The sequence below is a fragment of the Uloborus diversus genome, chromosome 1, assembly GCF_026930045.1.
Source record: "Uloborus diversus isolate 005 chromosome 1, Udiv.v.3.1, whole genome shotgun sequence".
Lineage (NCBI taxonomy): Eukaryota > Metazoa > Arthropoda > Arachnida > Araneae > Uloboridae > Uloborus > Uloborus diversus.
The window spans coordinates 240,841,801-240,862,356 of NC_072731.1; positions in this window are offsets into that span (position 1 = coordinate 240,841,801).

A 20,556-nucleotide genomic window follows, 5' to 3' on the forward strand; every position below is an offset into this window, starting at 1 on the left:
CGGCTGGGAAATGTGCGGGATATGCCATTTCAATGCATCCAGTCCTCAGTTGCTTTCGGGCAGTGTGAGCGGAGATAAGTGCCTCCGCTTGAAGTATGTTTTCAACTTTTGTAACATAACGCAACGGAGCATTCGCTTGAACAATGATACGCCATAAAGTTTTGCGTGAGTTTTGGAAAAAATGCAACCGAAACATTCCAGATGCTGCAAGAAGCCTTCAAGGACGATTGCATTTCAAGATCACAGTCTGGGAAGTGGCACAAGGCATTCAAAGAGAGCCAGGAGGAGGTCGCCGACGAACCCCGTTATGGATGCCCCCCCCCCCCCCCGGTGATCCCTCACCACCTTACAGTCCCTACTTACAGGGGCGTAGCTAAGGGGGGGGGTTTTTTGGGGACAACCCCCCCCCCCCGAAAAGTTAGTCTCAAAAAAAAAGAGAAAAAGAAGAGAGAAGAGAAAGAAAAAAAAAAGAAGAAAAGGAAAAAATTCCAAGCGATTATATATATATATATATATATATATATATATATATATATATATATATATAAATAAAGAAGTAACCCCCCCCCCCCCCGAAAGTCGGGTCTAGCTACGCCACTGCCTACTTAGCTTCATGTGACTTCTTTTTGTTTCCGCGACTCAAGAGAGAGAGAGAGAAGAAAGGAAAACATTGGGGAACCTTGGGAAACATCCAACACCATGTTACAACGTTCCTGAGAGGCATTCCCTTGGAAGAGTTTCAGTGTGCCTTTCAGGCGTAGCAAACACGTCTCCGCAAGTGTATTGATGCAGGAGGAATGTATTTTGAAGAATATTGAACATTTGTACAAATTACGATCAATAAATATATTTTGCCAGTAAATGCACATTACTTTCATAATGGACCCTGTATTTAGGCATGACTTTGGGAGGGAACACATTCCCTCTTGACTAGTTAGGAAATTAATGTCCCATCACACTAATTGCTCCACAATCAGAAGAAAAATCATCATGGATATCCTTTATGATTATTTAAATTTATTTTACCTTATGGTCTCCAATGATGTGAAGGAATGTAGGGCAAAGTGAAATATTTAAGATGGCTGATCTTTTTTAAAATGAGCAAATTGGAAATTCGGATTGCAAATTACCGTACATAAAGAAAGAACATTGTATTAAAAATGAAACTTACATTGAAACATTATTTTAAACTTTTGGCTGTAAATTTGTGCCTTCAAAAAAAAGTGGAAAATGTTCATTTTTTTTTAAAATAAAAAATAATAAAATAAAATATTTTTCCAATGGAATATTTTCTATTTAAAAGTAAAAAATATTTTTGATCAAATGAATCATTAAATAAATGTTTCAATGAATAAATGAAAAGGTAATTAAACAAGATGAAAAATTAAATGAATTAATATTCAATGAATAATGTTGATTAGTACTCAATAATTCAATGAAGAAATAAATAAATGAATATCGTCGCCCCAGAGCAACATTGACATCTAATCCCAGGAATAACAGTAAGATATCCTACTGTTGCTCTAAGTTGACGATATGTAAGTAATTTAGTTAAGGATTGAGTGAGTAAACAACACAAAATGTTTCACTTTGCCTCGCATTTACATGAGGAATGGTACAAAATATTTAAAATACAAAGGAGCTTAATATTAGCTAAATAAATTCTGCACAGAATATTATAAGGTCTCAATTAATATTTAAAATGTTCTTAAAAAAAACTTTATTATTTTATAACAAAAATAATTTTTATCAAATTATCTATATTGATAGTTTGATAATTGCCTGTATTATCATATGCTTTAATCTTCTGTGGCATTTTTTACAAGCCCCCCCCCCCTCCTCTGAAAAGTTCGGTTTGATATTTAAATGTTCGTTTTTATTTAAAAATTTCCAAAAAATATTGTTCCAAAACTCAAATGCCTTTATGTAGAATAATTGCATGAAACGCTTTCATAATAGATAACCCGACGACTTGAACATTAGTACAAAAAGCCCAAAGCTCCGCATAAAAGTTTTTTACCCCCCCCCCCCCCCTCCCGTCTTCCGAAATTATTTTCTGGTTACGGCCCTAACTACAATATAAACTATTACCAAATAGGTGGCGCTGAAAGCTGAGTAAATATTTACCTTTGCCCCACATTCCCGAACAAATACAATTGATTTTGGCTTTCTCATACTACCAGGCTTGGAAGAGTTATTGCTAACACAAAATATTGAAAAAATATTTAATCTACACCAAAACAGAATTATGAATATTTTTTAAAATAAGTCTATTTATTGAAGTTAGTATTTTTGATTTCTTATCCCATTACCTGCTGTGATGTTGTGTTGATGCAACAGTCATTGAATAATCATAATAAGTTCACTATAAAACTAATTTTTGTATTGATTGCTAATTTAAATTTAAGAATAACATCGGAATTATATTAAAATGTTTGCTTTTAACATTTTTTTTATATACGATAGAAATTGTTCTCATATGGTTTTTGTTGCCAAAATTTGTAATCTAGTTTTCTTTCAGAAAAAATAAAAATTGCAAAAATTTAAGTTTATACATGAAATACTTTTAGCCCCCAAAGCAGAATACTTGACGATGTTCTGCAACGTAAAATCATTTGATCAAAATTGTTCTGCAAGTACTTCAAGCATTGTATACTCAAGCAACCAACGTGACCTTTTCCACAAATCGGGAGCCCTAAATCAAACATACAGACAGGATTTTTTTTTTTTTTCAGTTTTTAAACTTCACTGTTGCTATGCATTTCTGCGGAACCTAAAACGATTGAGATTCTCCAAAAGTATTTTATATTCCTTCTAAAAGGCATAGAATGAGCAAAATTTTAATTTTACATGGCATGAAGGAGAAATTAAAGTAATGTTAATAAATAATTAAAATAAAAAATAAAATGAGTCGAGTTAGGGTAGCAACTAAAAAACACTTCAAAACTTTCTAAATAATTGAAACATTTTCAGGATGCAAAAAGATTGAAATCTCAATCAAGATGTGCAATTTTCGGCAATGGAAATGTTTCAATCTTGGCATGTTGCCAAAACATACGTTTATGGAGGAAATTTCAGTGGATAAAGGTCGATTAAGAAAAATAAGGAAAAGGGGAAACAAAAACGCTAGAGAAATCAGAATCTTTTCAGATTTAGGATATGAAATTTCTGCAGAAACTCCAACTCAAGATAGAACTTTGCACAAATTCTGCAAGTTTTCTTTAAGTTCAAAGTAATCTAAAGTTCCTGCAGATGACTTATCGATTCAACATTTTTCGCTAGCTTTCCGCCGAATCATCATATTTTCCGAGAATTTTATATTTTCTTCTAATTTAAAGAAATCTGCAAAATTTTATATTGAGTTGGAAAACATTTGCAGAAAATCTGCAGTTTCTTTAGAAATTTCACAGAAATCTGAACTTCTACTATTTTCCCGGGATACCATGTTTTCCCATGCTTTAGTGCTACAGAATTACCAGATTTCAACAAGAGATCTTTCTGAAACTGGTTGATTTGATTTTTTATGTTTTCTTTGTTTTAGTCTATGTCATCCTCAAATTCTGTTTCAGATTCTGAATGCTCACTATGCAATACATTCTGTTTATAACTATATAATACATTAGGTTCATTTAATTTAGGTAAAAATAAATAGTTGAATTTTTAATAAAAATAACAGATAAAAAATTAATATGGTTGAAAAAATATGAATATTAGTATGACTCTTTTAAGCATATAATTCACATTACACAATACATCCATCTGTACCTATATCGATTTTTTTGTGTTTCTAATATGCTCTTTTTATGAAGCTTTTTTATAAAAAGCATTAGAAACACATTATTTTAGGTGTCACTAAACAAACAGTGCTAAAATCCATCCAAATTTGAAAGTCAATTTTTTAAATAGCGCCATAACATACCAACTTCGAATGATTATATTTCTGAAAGTAATAGGAGTGACACCAATTTTTTCAGTACAAATGTTAGACAAACATGTTGGTTATCAAACTTAATTAGTTTCAGATCTCTGCTATGAGGGCGATAGTTGTAGTTAGATTTTAAACATTTGTGTTTTTATGAAATTTATCAAATAAAAGTTCCAATATCTTCTGGCGCCCTTAAAGTGACACTAATTTTATTACATATTTTTGATGTATGCAAGTGTAGCCAGAAAGTAATGTAAAAATGTCGGTGTCATCATGCAGGCGCTTTGAGAAAAGTGGCCTTGAATATAGTAACAAATTTCATTTTCGGTCACTTTCAAACGGAGTTTGTGGCCGTCGCCCTCGTAGTGACGCCGATTTGACAACTGTAGTAGCATCTAACAAGACCATATAATAATATGGAATTTAAAAATCCATGTCATTATATAAGGGCGCTTAAAGCAACAAGAACTTTAAAATCTGCAAATTTGAAAAATGTCCCATGCCCTCTTAGTTTAAGAATTTAATTTCCCAAAAACGGTAAGTCAGACAAAGCTCATATTTTGGATTTACATTACATTCATAAGGAACAAAATATGTTAAAATAAAAAAAAAAAAAACTCAAAATCTCAACAATCACAAATGCCCTAAACTGCTTGAATCTTACAGACAGTGGCTTTTAAATTTCTATTACAGGTTTTAATTTCACAGAAATTAAGGGGTTTTACTTAATTTCTCCCAAATTAATTGATACTTCGAAAAATCCTTTCCTAGTGGATACTTTCGAAATCCTGTGGACATGCCCGCCAAATTTCAAGTCTGAGGCTTCAGCGGTATTGGCTGTGTGTTCATATATGTTATCTCAGGACATTAATTTTTACATATATAGATTATGCTTTCGATTATAACTAACTGTAATTCCAAAGCTGAAAAGTAAATTAGCATTGGTAATGTCAAGCAATAAAGGAATCACTTTGTGTTGAAATTTAAAACATATTACAATGTTAAATTGCGCTTAATAGCTGGGAACTGCAGATACAGGTTTCATGGTTACAAGGATCTTCTTTTTCAATGAGTTTATGGATGAAAAGACATAATGCTACAGCAAGCCCGATATATTGCGCTTTTCGAAAGACAACAAAAATTGCGATGTAGTATGAATATGTGATATGACTGAGGTCATAAAAATTAACAAATTCAATTAATGTAAAGATTAATAATGACTTGTTCTTGTACAAAAATTAGATTAGTACCGTACCAGGACGGTTCTCTTAAAAAAAAAATAATAGCCTACCAATTTTTCTTTCAAACATAAAGACAAAATTTTTAAAAATATTATTATTGTTTTAGGTGAAATATGACAAACTTCCGGATGAAGAAAATGTCTAACAAATGCTCATAAAAACAAGGAAACTCCCTCCCCCCTTCTAAAAAAAGGGGGGATTCTCAGTGATTAGAATTGGCGAAAGTATTCGTGCAGTGAAATGATCATGGTCCCCAAAACAAAGCCTTGACATGCAAGAGTATGAAAATAGAATGTGTCCGATCATTTTTGAAACATTTTCATTTAATTTTCTTTTTTTCTTACTTTTTTCTCCCAAAAATACGATAAATCGTTCCAATTTTTTCCTGAACATTGTTGCAAGGAATGTTCATAAGTTCTTTTAAGAAAAAACTAACATACCTTTTCAACCTCCCCCCCCCCCAACAGAAATTGTAGGTTTCGGATCCTGTGCAGGCTTTAAGAAATCCCTACTTAAATTTAAAGAATCACTTTCACACTCAAACTCAGTCTCTTGAATTTTATACTAAAGTGTTGCTGTTAGGACTTCAATTTCGAAAATTTGCTGGAAAGCTTCCTTCTCCTGAACATAACCTAAGATCGTAGACAATTGCGTTTCTGGAGCTTCAATTTCAAAAAATCCCTACTTAAATTTAACGAATCACTTGCATACTCTAACTCAGTCTCTTGAATTTTATACTACAGTGTTGCTGTTATTACTTCAATTTCGAAAATTTTCTGGAAGGTCCCCTTCTCCTGAACATAACCTAAGATTGTAGAAAATTGCGTTTCTGGAACTTCAATTTCAAAAAATTACCGAAGGAGAGTACCTGAAGCCCAAAGCTTGTCTTAATGTCATTAATAATGGCCAATCGTCTTGTTTTTTGGACCTAAATTTCTGAAATATTCCCGTCTGTGAGCCTTGTACTTCCATTTTCCTAACATTATCGAAGATCGTCTGACAGGGGCGCTGACTTGCAAAAACTATTGGAAGAGGGGGGGAGACATGAACGGGGGTTTAGGGATTTTGTAATCCCACGGAGGTCTCCCCTCCCCCCAAATAAAATTCAGATTTTTGTACCTTGAAAATGCTATATTTTCTGGCTTGTATAATTTAAACAAACAAACAGTATGTGACATGGCATTTTCGTAGTAAAACAATCTAAAAATTGATATGCAAACTTTCTGGTTTTAACTAGATCATGTCACTTGTCTTAGTAAATTTTTGTTCTACTGTATGGGGAGCGGTGCAGTGCCGTAGCTAGGCATTGATATAAAGTAGGGCACCTGACTTGCATGGAAAAGCACTCCTAGAGACGCCGACTTAAAAAAAAAAAAAAAATGCTGGAGGGCGGGGGGGGGGGGGGGTCTTGCCGCGGGAAGTTTTCTAAATTTGAGATGAAAAATAGTGAGTGTTAAAAGTTTTTTTTAAAAGCATTTTAAAGTCATACAATCAACGTTAGAATCCTGAAAACTCGTCAAGCCAGACACATATTTTTTGGCTTTGAAAAAAGGAAAAAATAAAAACAAACATGCACAGTATATTCGTAAAAAGGTAATTTAATCTACGCATGCTTTATAAAACCAATTGTTTTTTCATTAGTGTCAGCGGCTAACGTATTCCAGTGTAAACGCAATCTCTCTATGTCTAGGTCCAGGGGCGGACTGGCCATGTGGGAGATGTGGAAAATTCCACATGGGCCGTACCTAGCTTGGGCCGTTTTCTTTTTTTCAACGTGTACGTATCGTTCATTTCGAAAAAATATATATATATTTTAGCTGGGCCGGCCGTTCTAAGATTCTGGGCCGTTCTCGTGTTTTTAGAATCAGTCAGAACTGTAATTGGGGGGAGAGGATGCAGATAGATGGTTTTCCTCTTCCAGTGGTCACTTTTTTCTTGCCGAACTATTGCCGTATCTTGTTACGAAGGAAGAAAACTGACTTTTTGTGGGGTGGTCCTTCGTGACAAAATTCGACCAAAGTGAAGCCTTAAGGAGATTGTTTTACAAAATTTTGACAGTAAGTTTTAACGAGTCTATTAACTAATATTTTAGTATTAGGATTAGGAACTGCAAAATTTGATGAGAGATCCAACTTTACAATCGATTTAGGATTTAATTTCCTATAGTGACTGTATAAATATTTTAATTAAGAATTTGAATAATTAAATTGATACATTACTAAAACCTAATTTTCTTTTTTTTTATGAATCATTTATTACATTATATTTGCATTAAACTCACTGGCGGATCACCGCATAGGCGCATGAGGCGCTAGCTTGGGCCTCCAGCGAAGCAAAGGGCCTCGGAGCCGCGAAGTTACACATCCTCAAAACCAAAATTTTTTTGTGTTGAGGATTTGCCTTAGAAAATCGTAATTTTGAGTGGAAAATGCTCAAAACTCATGGAAATCGACAGTTAGTCATGGATTTTAGGCACGGGCTGATTGCTCCCAATAGGGCCCTCTTCGTCTAAAGGGGCGCCAGGCTTCAGGTGTCTTCGTTTGGATTTTTCCAGGAGAAAAAAACTTTCTTTTGAGGATTTGGCATGGAAAGTCGTAATTTTGAGTGGAAAATGCTCAAAACCCATGGAAAGTGACAGTTAGTTATGGATTTTAGGTACGGGCTGATTGCTCCCAAAAGGGTCTCCTGCATCTGAGGAGGCCCCGGGCTTCAGGTGCCTTTGTTTGGATTTTTCCAGAAGAGAATATTGGGACATTAAAAGAAAGAAAAAGGTTTTTTTTTTTTTTTTGTATGTACGAGGTTTAAAGTTTCAAAATATATTTGTTTATTTCCTCCGGAATGCTTCATCAAACAAGCAGCATTTCGTGCTCTGCCGTTGCCCAGCACTTTTTTTGATCGGACCGTTCCCGCTTCTTTATTCAAGGTCGTATGTGTCTCCAAGAAAGTGGGGTGTTAGATAAGAAGTAACAAAAGGAAAGGCCTTACTATGGCTCGTTTCATGTTAAATGCAGACGACAAAGACAGGGGGGTCCGGTTGACCTTGGAAAATCGTCGCGAGAACTGTTCTTCTGTCCGGTACATTTCAATCTAATTTAGTAGTACAGTGAGTGTTGTCTTGTAACAGAGTGTTAAGAATCTTGCTAGTTTAATGAAAGAAAAAAGTCTTTTCCCTAATAAAACAGTTCTGGGATTTAGGTAAGCAATCACGCTTTATTTTTCTCCAATGCCTTAACTTCATTTTTAGTCATAAGTTTAAAAACGAAATTGTTTTAAGAGTCGGGAAATGTACTTCTTTTTGATGCAATGCTCCAACGCATCATTCGTGTTACGTTGCCGAGTTCAGTAGCGTAACTTCAAATTTTCGGCCCCCCCCCCCCAGCAAATCTGATTTTGGGCCCTCTACTAAAAATCGTATTAAGGCGATTCCACGAAAATTGGTTCTGACACACTAAAATATTTTTTTCACATAAATTGAAAACAAATCTTTTTTTAGATGAAAAATTATCTACTCTTTTCAATTTCAGCATCAATTTTGTGATAAAAGCATTTCTTATATCAGATTTTGGTCATATTTGGTAACACACAGACAGCACCAAAAAAATGCATAGTTATAAAGATAAATTCATTAGCCATATTTTCTTAACCATTAATTTTTTCTTGAAAAAACTATGAAATAACATTAAAACAAGTGTGTTCTACCACAACTATGAGTTAAAAACTTAAAATTAAGACTTTTACTAAAACTTCAACCCTAGAAAATACTCGGACCATTTTTTTCGGTAACATACGTAACGCGTAAAGTAGTAATGTTTTTCTCCTAACCTAAGTTAGCGGACTAGAAGAAAAATATCTCATATTATAAATTAATTTGATTGTTAGTCACATACCTGAAGTTTCATCTTTCTACATTTGGTAGAAAATATTTATTAGATAGAACTTCATAAAAGAGGTAACACACGTAACTTTTTTGTATGATTTTCTTCAAATGTTGGATTTTTACATTTGAGTGTCAAAGTGAGGCTGCTTTAAATGATTTATCTAAAAATATTGTGTACTGACTCTAAAACTATGCCTCAGTGAAAAAATCAAATAATGTTTGATGTATGAATATGAGCTTAAAAAGCGTTGTACTTGAAGAAAGAGAATATAACCAAAAGGAAAATTATTTCCATACCTAAAAAAAAAAAAAAAAAAAAAAAAATGAATTTTTTTTTATCTATTTTCATGGCAAAGAGGTTAGGGACAGAGTGAAAGAAAGGTAAAATCTTTGGTTTAGGCAGAAAAGTATCAGTAAATTGAGAAACATAAAAGTTCAGTCATCAACTGATTCCCTTAATATAGTAAAAGATTCTACACATTCAACTAAAGTATTTTATTCAATCAAGTCGATATTGACTTGAAGATAACCTGTGCAAAAATGTAATTTAAACTCCAGGCCAGGTATCAAAGGAATGAACGTTGTTATGTCAGCTATGAAGGGCAAAATTATAGCATGCAGATGATCTGCACCAGATTTGAAATTGGATAGTGATTTTTGATGATTGATCTAATAAAACAAAGGCTGTTACTGAGCTACAAGTAGGTGACTGGTGTTATGTGGGTAGGAAAAACCCAAACCGCGTAACTTACCACAAAGGTTACCATCCCTTCAAAGAAGCTGGCCCATCCCCCTGGAATTCTACAGAGCAACTCTCTGCCCCCCAAATGGCATTGAAAAAAAACCTATAAAATGAATTCCTCTAAAATATTCAATGGCGCAGTTTGCACCATAACTAAAATGGATAATATGTTACTCTCTCGTTACCCATTTTCAAAATCTGTACGCCATTTCTTTTAAAGCATTTTCCACTATTGATCGATTTGTATTTAATTCATTGTTGTATTTGTTGGTGGGCTTGAGGGGTGACCAAAAACTCATTGTACCGAAACCCGATGTGAGCAAGTAACAGTGCGTGCATTATCTTTTCTCCTCCCTCACTCTTTCTGTCTGTCGACTGCTGTTATTGATTTCTCGAACAAAAAGCAAGTTTTTTTTTTAAATCTTAATTTGCAAAAGAAACTTAAAACAAAGTTTTGTTCGCCTCTTATTTTCCTGATATTTTTTCGTTTCAATTACCCCTTATAAGGCTTCAAAATGCAGAATTATATACCTTTTTTCAAAATTTCCTCCGGGGGAGAAACCCTGGACCCCCTAAAATTTGGGATATTCTATACCCTACTTACAGGGGCAACACACATTAAAAATGACGAAAAAAGTAAAAGCATGACTTTAAACAGAACTAAATATGGCCTCTTTTGCCAGTCAGGGAAAAGTTGTCCCTACTACAAAACAAGGGGGGGGGGGGGGGGGGGGGAATGCCATGTAGTCTTCGAAAGAGCTTGTTCTGTTTTTCAAAATGAAAAAAACCCACTAGAAACTTTTGGGGGTCGGAAAAATACAGCCAAAATTTTTTGGGTAGGGCCGGCAAAAATGTATTTCCACATAAAAATTTTAGGGCCTGTCCGCCCCTGTCTAGGTCATTTTTGAAAAACTTAGTTGATTTTTCAAAATTTGTTTCACCTCTGTTTACTAAAATCAAGCACTCTTGTTCAACTGCAATGACCTGTGTGAGTCCAGTTGATGTAATCCGCCCAATAACGCAAGATTGCACCATTTCGCAAACCTCAATGTAGGGCCTTGTAGTACTTACTCATTTGGGATTTTGAAAGTGTTCGCGCGGTGAGTTGACTTCATTGTTTTCATGCTTCTTGGGTACACGTCGATTCCGAGGAAGCGAAGGATCATCATTTTGTGAAGGTTTTTCTTTTAAACACAATTCCCAAAAGTATTCAAAACTATCACGCTTTCCATTTAATATACAAATCAAACCCTCATATATTTTTTCCAGATCAACAACACTTGGATGAGCACGCCGCACAGTGGGGTGAAAACGCCAAAAAGCGCTTATAAATGGTTTTTTTTCCCTATATTAAGCTAATTGAGGATAAATAAATTTGCACAGGCCTACTTCTTCGGCAAGCAGAACTGGAATTTTAGAGCTCTTCGTCCACTACAAAGCTGACGGGAACCTTTAGAAGGTTGAAGAACCACGAGCGCGGGAATTTCCAAAAATTGGTTTTAAGCAGTCTATATTTTTTTTTCTAACTAAAGGCGATTATATTTAATTTCTCTCGTGTCCAACAGTAGTAATAGGACAAAAAAAAAAGTAATCGAATTTTCAAACCGAAAATCGGTTTTGATCAGCACCGAAAACTTGGGAATTCAAGGTTACTTTTCCAAAACACTCTACAAAAAAGAGTCCTCTTATGTCCCCTTAGAAATGAATATTAATTAGTCATAAATGGTCTGTAGAAAGACCCTGAAAAGGAATTAGCTGCGTAAAGCTGAGAATTTCGGACCCTGAGCCCAAACAAATCGAAAAATTTCATAAGAACATGTCCCACTGCAGTGGCGCAGTCAGGATTTTTTCCTGGGAGGGGCTATAATTTTTTTAATGAACTCTGATACGTGAAGTAAGAGGCAAAATTAGTGCTTTTTCTACCTGTCCTAGATTTACGTAGATTTTTTTTTTTTAATTTCGTATCGGTAATGTTTTATTACTCAGTTTTTATTTTAATTATATAGCAACTTTTTAAAATTTCAGGGAAGAATAAATTGCGCTCTCCTGTTCTCAGTGCGTTCTCTCTCTATTTATCGAACTACTTCTACAAAATCAGTTTAAATTTGCAAATCATAAAAGACACACACCTACTTAATTATGCTCAAATTAAGAAAAAACATTGAATAAAGAAAGCTGCAACAAATACTTTCTTTTTAAAGAAAGAGGCTGAATTTTCTGTGGAGAGAAAAGTCGATTGTTGGGAAAAGAGTTTTACAGCGGCCGTATTTTAAGGGAAGTAATTTTCAAATCTTTTGTAAAATCCCCAAAATTATAAGCCAAAAGACGCAATTTTAGCCATTCTCTTTGGTCTGGACAAGAAGGTTATGGCCATTTCTGAATTTCATCTGATCTGTGGGAGGGGCTGAAGCCCCTTGGCCCCCTCCGTGGGTGCGCCACTGCCCCACTGTGCACCGCAGCACTGCCCACCGGCGACAGACTTGACCCGTAGGTTCGCGCACTGGGACAAATTCTATAAGTGTGCTTGCAGCACAGTAATACAATCATTATTCACACCACTCGTTTTCAGTTAATCTGCTTACTACCTACAAGGGGGGGGGGAGGCTGATTTCTGCGATTGTTTGCTCGAAATAAAATACCTAATTGATAACAACAATGTGAATGAAAAATCATGTCAAAATCTGCTGGAGAAAGCCTTTCATGCGATTTAATTGTTGGCAAATGATCATAAAAACCCATCGAGTAAGATAGAGACCATGCTTAACTAAGAAATGGAAGCCCGAAGTCACGTTTATCCCAATATAATTCTTGGAATACATTTTGATTCAAAACATTGCATTACTGAATGTCAATTGGTTGTTAATTTAAACTTAGATGTCGTTGCAAGTTTTTGGAATTGCATTTAAACATGAATTGAAATGCAAACCAATCTGCCTGCTACTTAATTTGGTTCCTTCGCGAGATTGGTGATAAACATTTTTTCGAAGCGTTCACGTTATCATAACCCAGCCCATCTTCGCACCCAGGTATCCTATAGTTCCGGCTTGAATTTCATCTCCTTTTTGCCATAGGCGAGGTTTCTCTATTTAAATTTCTTTACACTGTGATCGGAATGAGGGGGAGAATTAAAAATTTGATGCACGTTCTCCGTCAATTTTAGTATGACTTTGCTTTATTTCGAGGCTAACATGCAGCAACAAAAGCTGGGATCCCTGAAAACTGAAAGATGCGTCCATTTCCGCCTATAAACCGGATGTTTGCCTTTCCATCTCATCAGTGGTCAGACTAGTGTAATAGTTGTGAAAAAGGCCATCCTTTTTGACGCAACCATTATTTCAATTAATATTTGGAAAATGAATGTAGCAAAATTTTTGCAATGATGTATGTGCACATTTCAATTTCAAAGAGTATCACATTTAATGATTTGAAAATATTTAGAGAGTACATTTTAAAGGTGTAGTTATAAATTGTTTTAAACAATTGAACAGAAATACAACCTGCACTTTAAATGTACTGAGAATGCTTAATTATTTCATAATTTCTGTGGAATTATTCACTCTTAGCTCATTGAGAGCTTGTTTCATGAAAGGGTTCTTACGTTTCGAACAAACATTGGCTAGAATGAAAGAAAACTTTTTGAGAAAAGTGCACAACAAAATGGAGGATGGGAAATTTTCTGACAGTTCTACTTACCAGCAAATCAAGATTTCTTCGAAGCAGAATATTTTTTATTTTAATCGTTTGCAGGAAAGACCGGAATTCTCGTGTCGCTTGTCAAGGCGATTTGATCAAGACGATTAAAACACTGGTTGGATAAAAATATAGCTAAGATAAGAGGAGAGTTTCCTCTCTCTCTCTCTTTTCTGCAAATATCAGAAATAACATGCATTCATCAAAACTGCTTGCTCGTTGTTATGACATGAGATTGCTTTTCAAGCAGTCCCAATGAACGTTATCTTCTATTGTGCCAACGAAGTTTAGGTCTCAGGAAAAGTGAAAAGAGTTATTTTATTGAGGCATTTTACCTGATCAAGTCACGGATTATAAACCTTACTTTTGGACTTATGAAAAATATTTTTGATTTGTATTGTTCTGGAAATTGTAGACTACTTAAAAGTGAAGAGTACCACAAAACTGCTTTTTGAATTGACTTCCATGTCCATCACGAAATAATCTGTCAAGTTCTTCAGTAATTTGGTACTTTCCCCCCAAATTGATCTTTTGTGTTAGCTCTCAGGATTTGTTACAAACAGTTCAACCAAAGTAGCTGACATAAGTAAATATATGCAGTGAGTGATATGTTACATTTGTGGTGAAAATACGGTTGTTTTTGCGTATTAGCTACTGCAGATTACGCCAAAGAACGAAGCATTAACTGTCAAAACATTGGTTTGATTTAGTTGCAATTGTTTGAATTATTTAGTACATCGCAAATTTCCGAAGAACTACTAAATTCAAATGTTTTGATTCCATTTTGTTTTTCTGGAAAGAATTTCATTGGAAGTTTAACAAAAATATTAAATTTCTCTTCTCAATTTAGAAATCAAGCAAAATGACGACCCCTCCAAATCAACGACTAAAGGAAGATATCGATAATTCCATCAGCAACGGCATATCAGCAGAGGATTTTCATAATTCACTGCATCGAATAATAGAAGACATTTTTCGCTTGAACGATGTGCAAGAAATGGTGACAACGTCTGCTTATTTGTCTTATCGTATTTCAGCGGAACTAATGAGGAGCAGTAATCAAGCTCAGCAACGTGATTATGCTGAGGTCAGCGAGACAATATTGAGAGTAGCTTACAACAATGCGGACATTTTTACAACCCTTAGCAATATGCCGTTAATAGATGGTCTTTCTATTTTGAGCAATTTCTACACTTTTCATGCAAGATTGATGGCAAATGGAAGATCGCCAGCTAATCCTTACAGCAACCCCAATGCTCCGTTAAATTACTTGAGAGAAATAGTGCAAAGTAGTTTTGGACCTTGGAATGCTTTTATTAATGTCCATGGAGCCACTACGTCAGATCCGTGCATCAGGGTTTCTGAACATGGTGGATTTTGGATATGCAGACGTAATCGGTTTCAAGTAGAGAATGCGCGATGGAGAATAGTTGTGGGTGGATTCAATATGAGCAACGTCCCGTCTGGTTCCACTCAAACACTTGAGTGCGCTACGTGGAACATGCAAGGAGGTTCCGCATCGACTGAGAGTAAGTGGAGGGTGTCTGTCTTGGCTTTAGCAAGACGAACGGATATTGTCTGTTTGCAGGAGTTTGGCCAACCTCCAGATTCTGCGACTTTAACCAGAGAGCTTTATGTCATTGATCAGTTTGGACAATCGTACACTATGCAAGAATATTTATGGAATGCTGGCACCAGCACTCGCCCGGAAAACTACAGCGTGTTCTTTTTTAATGTGGAACGCATTCGTGTCAACCTTGCTTTTGTGATGGAAGCGAACGTATTCACTATTCGAAACGCCATGGTAGTTGCTGATGGAATGAGTGGGGTTCCACGACCAGCGGTCGGTTTGAGAATCGCTGGAGCTTATGCCGATGGAAGGACCGATTACACCATTTTTACGTTTCATGCCATTTCGGGTGGAGGTATAAACTGTCCACGAATGATTCGAGAAATTACACGACACGTCATGACGCCATTTGCCGTGTTAGGAGACTTTAATCGGGATCCTAGGGCACCAGATCCTGCTTTTCCAAACAGGAGAGGGCCGTGGATTTCACCGCCCAGAATAGCAGAAATTGTGCTAGCCAACGGTGGCACTCATGGAAATGCGATGCTTGACTATGCAGTGACAAACGGCACAGTTGGTGAAAATCAGCCAGGTCGTGTAGAAAATACACAAATGCCTTCAGACCACTCTGCGGTACTTATGACTTTTACATTTATGAAGTAATTTTATCCCCTTTTGCTTTGTGCTAAGTTGAGTTTAATGATGAAAATAATTTGATTGAATTAGAAATAAAGTTTAATTTAGTGAAAGTGTTGGTGAAATTTAAATGATATGAATTGTATTCAGTGGTGTCAAAAAGTCATGAACAACGCTTATATTTTGCCGAACTACTGCGTTTAACTTAATTTTTCGTAATGAAATCATCGTATTATCTTAAATGTTGTTTTTGATTCTTTTAACCCGTGAAATTGGAGCATACCAAGCCAAAAAGATACAAAGTAGTAATTAAAGCAAATGTCTAGCCCTTAAAATACTAATGTTCAAACATGTAACAACCACTGGATTTCCAAATTGCATATTATATAATATATCATATATCACATTCATTTGCAAATGTTTGTGCCATTTAACATTGTTCTTCCATATTGTGTTAATGCATACAAACTATATATTGTTGTATTCAAGCAGCTGTGCTACAAAGCATACCTGAGGCAGTGAGAAGCAAAGGGTTCGTGGACATTTTCAAGTTCTAATTAAAACGCGTTTAAAGGTAAGGTCCTAGGTAGGCTTTCGTTGAAAGGTTTTTCTAAATTATGCTGAATAAAAGCACCTACCAGGGCTATTAGTAGTGTCTCTTGCCCCAAGACAGAGGAGAGTTTCCCCTACAATTTGTATTGGTTATCTCCAAATTTTTAATTTTGACACTTACATCCCTTTGCTTCTCACTGCCTCAATTATGGATTTGAAAAAAAAAAGGGAAACTAGTGCAGTGAAACCTGTGTAAGTTGATCACTCGCGGTGCACTATTTTAGTGGTCAACTTAAACAGGTGGTCAACTTACAGAGCTTGGTTTATATGATAAGCGTTAATTCCGTGCCTGAAAAAAGCGGTCAACTTAGACAGATGGTCAACTTACAAGGGTGGTCAACTTCGCAGGTTTTACATTTGAAATCTGAATGAAAAAAAAAATCATTTGAATCAATAATAATAGTTATGAAGCACGAAAATTTCACAGAGAAAAATGAAGTCAAACACAAAATTTAGGCAAAAAAAAAAAAAAAAAAAAAAAGGTGTGTTTAAGACGTTTTAAACAAAAGTTAGGCCACACTTGTATGTAGTTAATAGAACGGAGAATTTATTTACAGCTAATTTTATAAAAAACATTTTAAATAAATCGAAAAAATTGCTATTGTGTTATAATGTTATACTGTTATAATGTTATACTTGTGTTATAATGTTATACTGTTGTTGTTGTCTACTGTTGATCTATTATTATTACTTTGTACTTTATTGAGTCGTGATGATAAAAATGGATTTTATTGCGAAAGAAGAGGAAATTATTTCAGTGAAAAATTGAGTGAAATTTAAATGAACTGAAATAACATTCTATCTTTTAAATAAAGCGGCTAAATTGCTATTCTTTTATAATGTTGTGTTACTCTTATTCTGCATTGATGCAGTATCAATTTTATTATTAAAAATGTATTTTATTGGCAAAGAAAATATTATGATTTTAATTTAGTAAAAATATTAGTGAAATTTGATTGAAATAAATTTTAGTTAATAGATTGAATTTATCTTATATAATCAAAAACTGAGCGTATGTATCTACGTATGTACCTATGTATCTATGTAGTCATCTTTGTCCAAGTTTCTTCTCCCGAACGACAGTGAACGGACCATCGAACGAGGTATCGATGGATTCGTAATTTTCCTGTCTTTATGTATGGCTATTTAACATAATCCTCCGATAATAATTAGCGGAGATATCAATTAAAAACTATTAATTATGGCACTTAGATTTTGAATTATATATTGGGGGGACTATAATTCCCCCTATATAAAGGTGGAATGTCAACCCATGATAAAAAGTTAAAAATAAACAAAGCAAAATAGATAAAAATGAATGGAAAAAAATAATAAAAACTTGTGCAAAATAGAAAAAAATAGATTGGGAAAGGACATTGTTAAAGATATGGGAGCCAGACATTGGAAAAAACGGGAGATCATTAACTAAGTTAGAACTGTTCCTCAAAATATGGAAAGATTCCCAAAAGTCAAGATCTGATGAATTGGGGCATTTTTGGATAATCTGATAAGAGTTAAAATCAAAAGAGTGATTCAGATCCCAACAATGTTGAGCAATACTAGACTTATTTAATTGCTGTTTTTTCACATAATTTTGATGCTCTTTGAAGCGAAATTTTAAAGCACGCCGAGTCTGTCCAATATAGGCAGGTTAACAACAACAATTAATTTTAGAAATTCCAGAACAATTAAGAGGGTTTAAGAGAAGAGAAACTTTTCCATCTGTAAGCTATCAGGTTGCTAAGATTCTAAAACGTTTCCAATTCCAGGTAGTGTTCTCTCCTGTTCATTCTCTTTTCTTAAAGATCCTATTTATATCTGGAAAATCCAATTATAGACTACCTTTCTTGACATTAGGAGGCTGCCCTAACGTCGCAAAAAATTACATATGCCAGGCGTTTCTCCTCTGGAAATGTTTGAAAATTGAAATCCCAAAATCGTATTTTAGGCATTGTTTAATAACGATAGGAGAAAGAGCGTGCAGGCGAAGAGCGAAAATTTCAATTCGTTGTGCATATCAGGGCGGACTGGGTGTCTCAAAAGGACTCCAACCTTGACTACCAAAGAGCGAAAAAAAAAAAAAAAAAAAATAAATAAATAAATAAATAAATAAATAAATAAATAAATAAATAAATAAATAAAAACAAAAATAAAATAAATAAATTAAAAAATAAATAAATAAAATAAATAAATAAAAAATCAGATACAAAATAAATAAATAAATAATTTTTTTAAAAAAATAAATAAAAAAACGAAGGCACAAAAAAAAAAAAAAAAAAAAAAAAAGCCGACGATGACACAAAGGAGGCGTACAAAGAAAGTGCAGAATTAAAACGAAAGCGCACAGGTTTAAAGGAGCAAAAAAGGAAAGAAAATTAAAAAAATAAGTCATACAGGTTTGAATAAGCAAAGAAAAAAAAAAAAAAACGAAGGCGCACAGGTTTTTGAGACCTAAAAAATCCAAGAAGGCATACAAGCAAAGTCGCAGAAAAGTCGTAAAACAAAAATGAAGTCGCTCAGGATTAAGGGCGCAAAAAATGAAAGCAGAGGTTTGAGGGCTAAAATAAAAGAAAGACGCTCAAGTTCAAAGGCGAAAAGAGAGAGAGAGAGAGAGGGGTGAGAGAGAGAGAGGAGAGAGAGAGAGAAATAAAAACGAAGTCGCACTGGTTTGAGGGCGGAAAAAAAACGAAGCCAGTCCGCCCCTGGTTCATATGTATTTGACTCTATTTAGGGGAGTCGTAATTGTGTATTGCTTTTTTTTTTTTGCTTGGGGTGGGGATCGCGGAAATTCTGAATTTGACGAATGTATCTCCAAATTTGCCGAATGAGATTATTTTGCCGAATGATTGTAGATTTTCCGAATAGAACTTCAAGTTTCGCCGAATGATGATAACTTTTCAGAATCACCAGACAAAATTTGCCGAATAAGGAAATTTTTTTAACTTCCATTCCCATCGAGACACCCCTGTTCTTAACTTGCGAAGGAGAAAAGAATCTCAAGGGAATCGTGAGCATATAAAAAAATAAAGTGAAAGAATAACTTACTATTTTATTTACTCAATTTTGCAGTCAGATGCTAATGTTTTCAACACTATCGACTTTTTTTGAGCTGTGTGCATCCGAATTTTCAGCATTTGAATTCAAACCCTAAATATCAAGCTTAACATAGTAAGCGACAATAAAGTAAGAAAAAACAAGTCAGAAAAGCATAAATTCGCAGATTACTGCAGACATGTGTTTCGGCGTTACAGGGAACGCCTTTTTCAATGTAAAAAGTAATGAGCTTATGGATGAAAATGTTGTGAAAATGTGAAAATGTGAATGGTAATACAAGTCAGCATCACTTAGATGTCGCAAATTGTTTAGAATTTAGTTTCATGAATGTTTGATTTCACAAGTTAAAAAAATTAAACTATCAAAAAAAAAAGTTAAGTGCAGTAATATTAAAATTTGTGTGCGAAATCGTCTCAATTTTCATGTAATAATTGGACTTAGCTATCCTAACCAATTTCAGTTTCAAACTCCGATCATGGACTACGTATGTTGCACGGGGGGGGGGGGGGGGCAAGGCCCACAGGATTGAGAACCCCCCCCCCCTTTGCTGAATTATACAACAATAACATTGCCTTTCCGCATATTATCGGTTGCTTTCTCGTCGAGGTATAGAATTTTAATAACTGGAGTTTTATAGCAGGGTTTTTTTTCGTTCAAGAAACCTAGTTAGCACTTAATTGATGATTGAGGACCATAATAGTCAATCATTTAATTGATGAACAGTAGAACATCGCTCTACGGCAACAATAACTAAAAATTAATTTATACAAATGTTAAAAAAAAAATGGTACAGAGATTCTTAAGTCTTAAAATTTACCAGGAATAATTAGAACTAGTCGACCCGTACGGAACTCCGCACTACGCTTCAAATCGTTTCATGGGGCATTTCGCTCTTTAAAAATTTCAAAGAAAGAACATTATGAAGAAGAAGAGAAAAAAGTTAACAAACTAAAGTAAATGGAAAAAAGTTAATGCAAAAAAAGAAGGCATGTAATTTGAAGACATCAACAACAAAACCTCGTGATCATCACTCACCTTTTGGTTGTACGTATTTTCTATGCAAACATAAATATCATGAAAATAGTGACTGAGTAACTCGTGAAAAAACAGTAATTGAGCATGTGAAAAAAACGGGTTGTGGCAAATGCAGTCCTGCCTATGTGAGCGTCTGACGAAAAAAAAAAAAAAAAACGTAAAGAGATATTTATT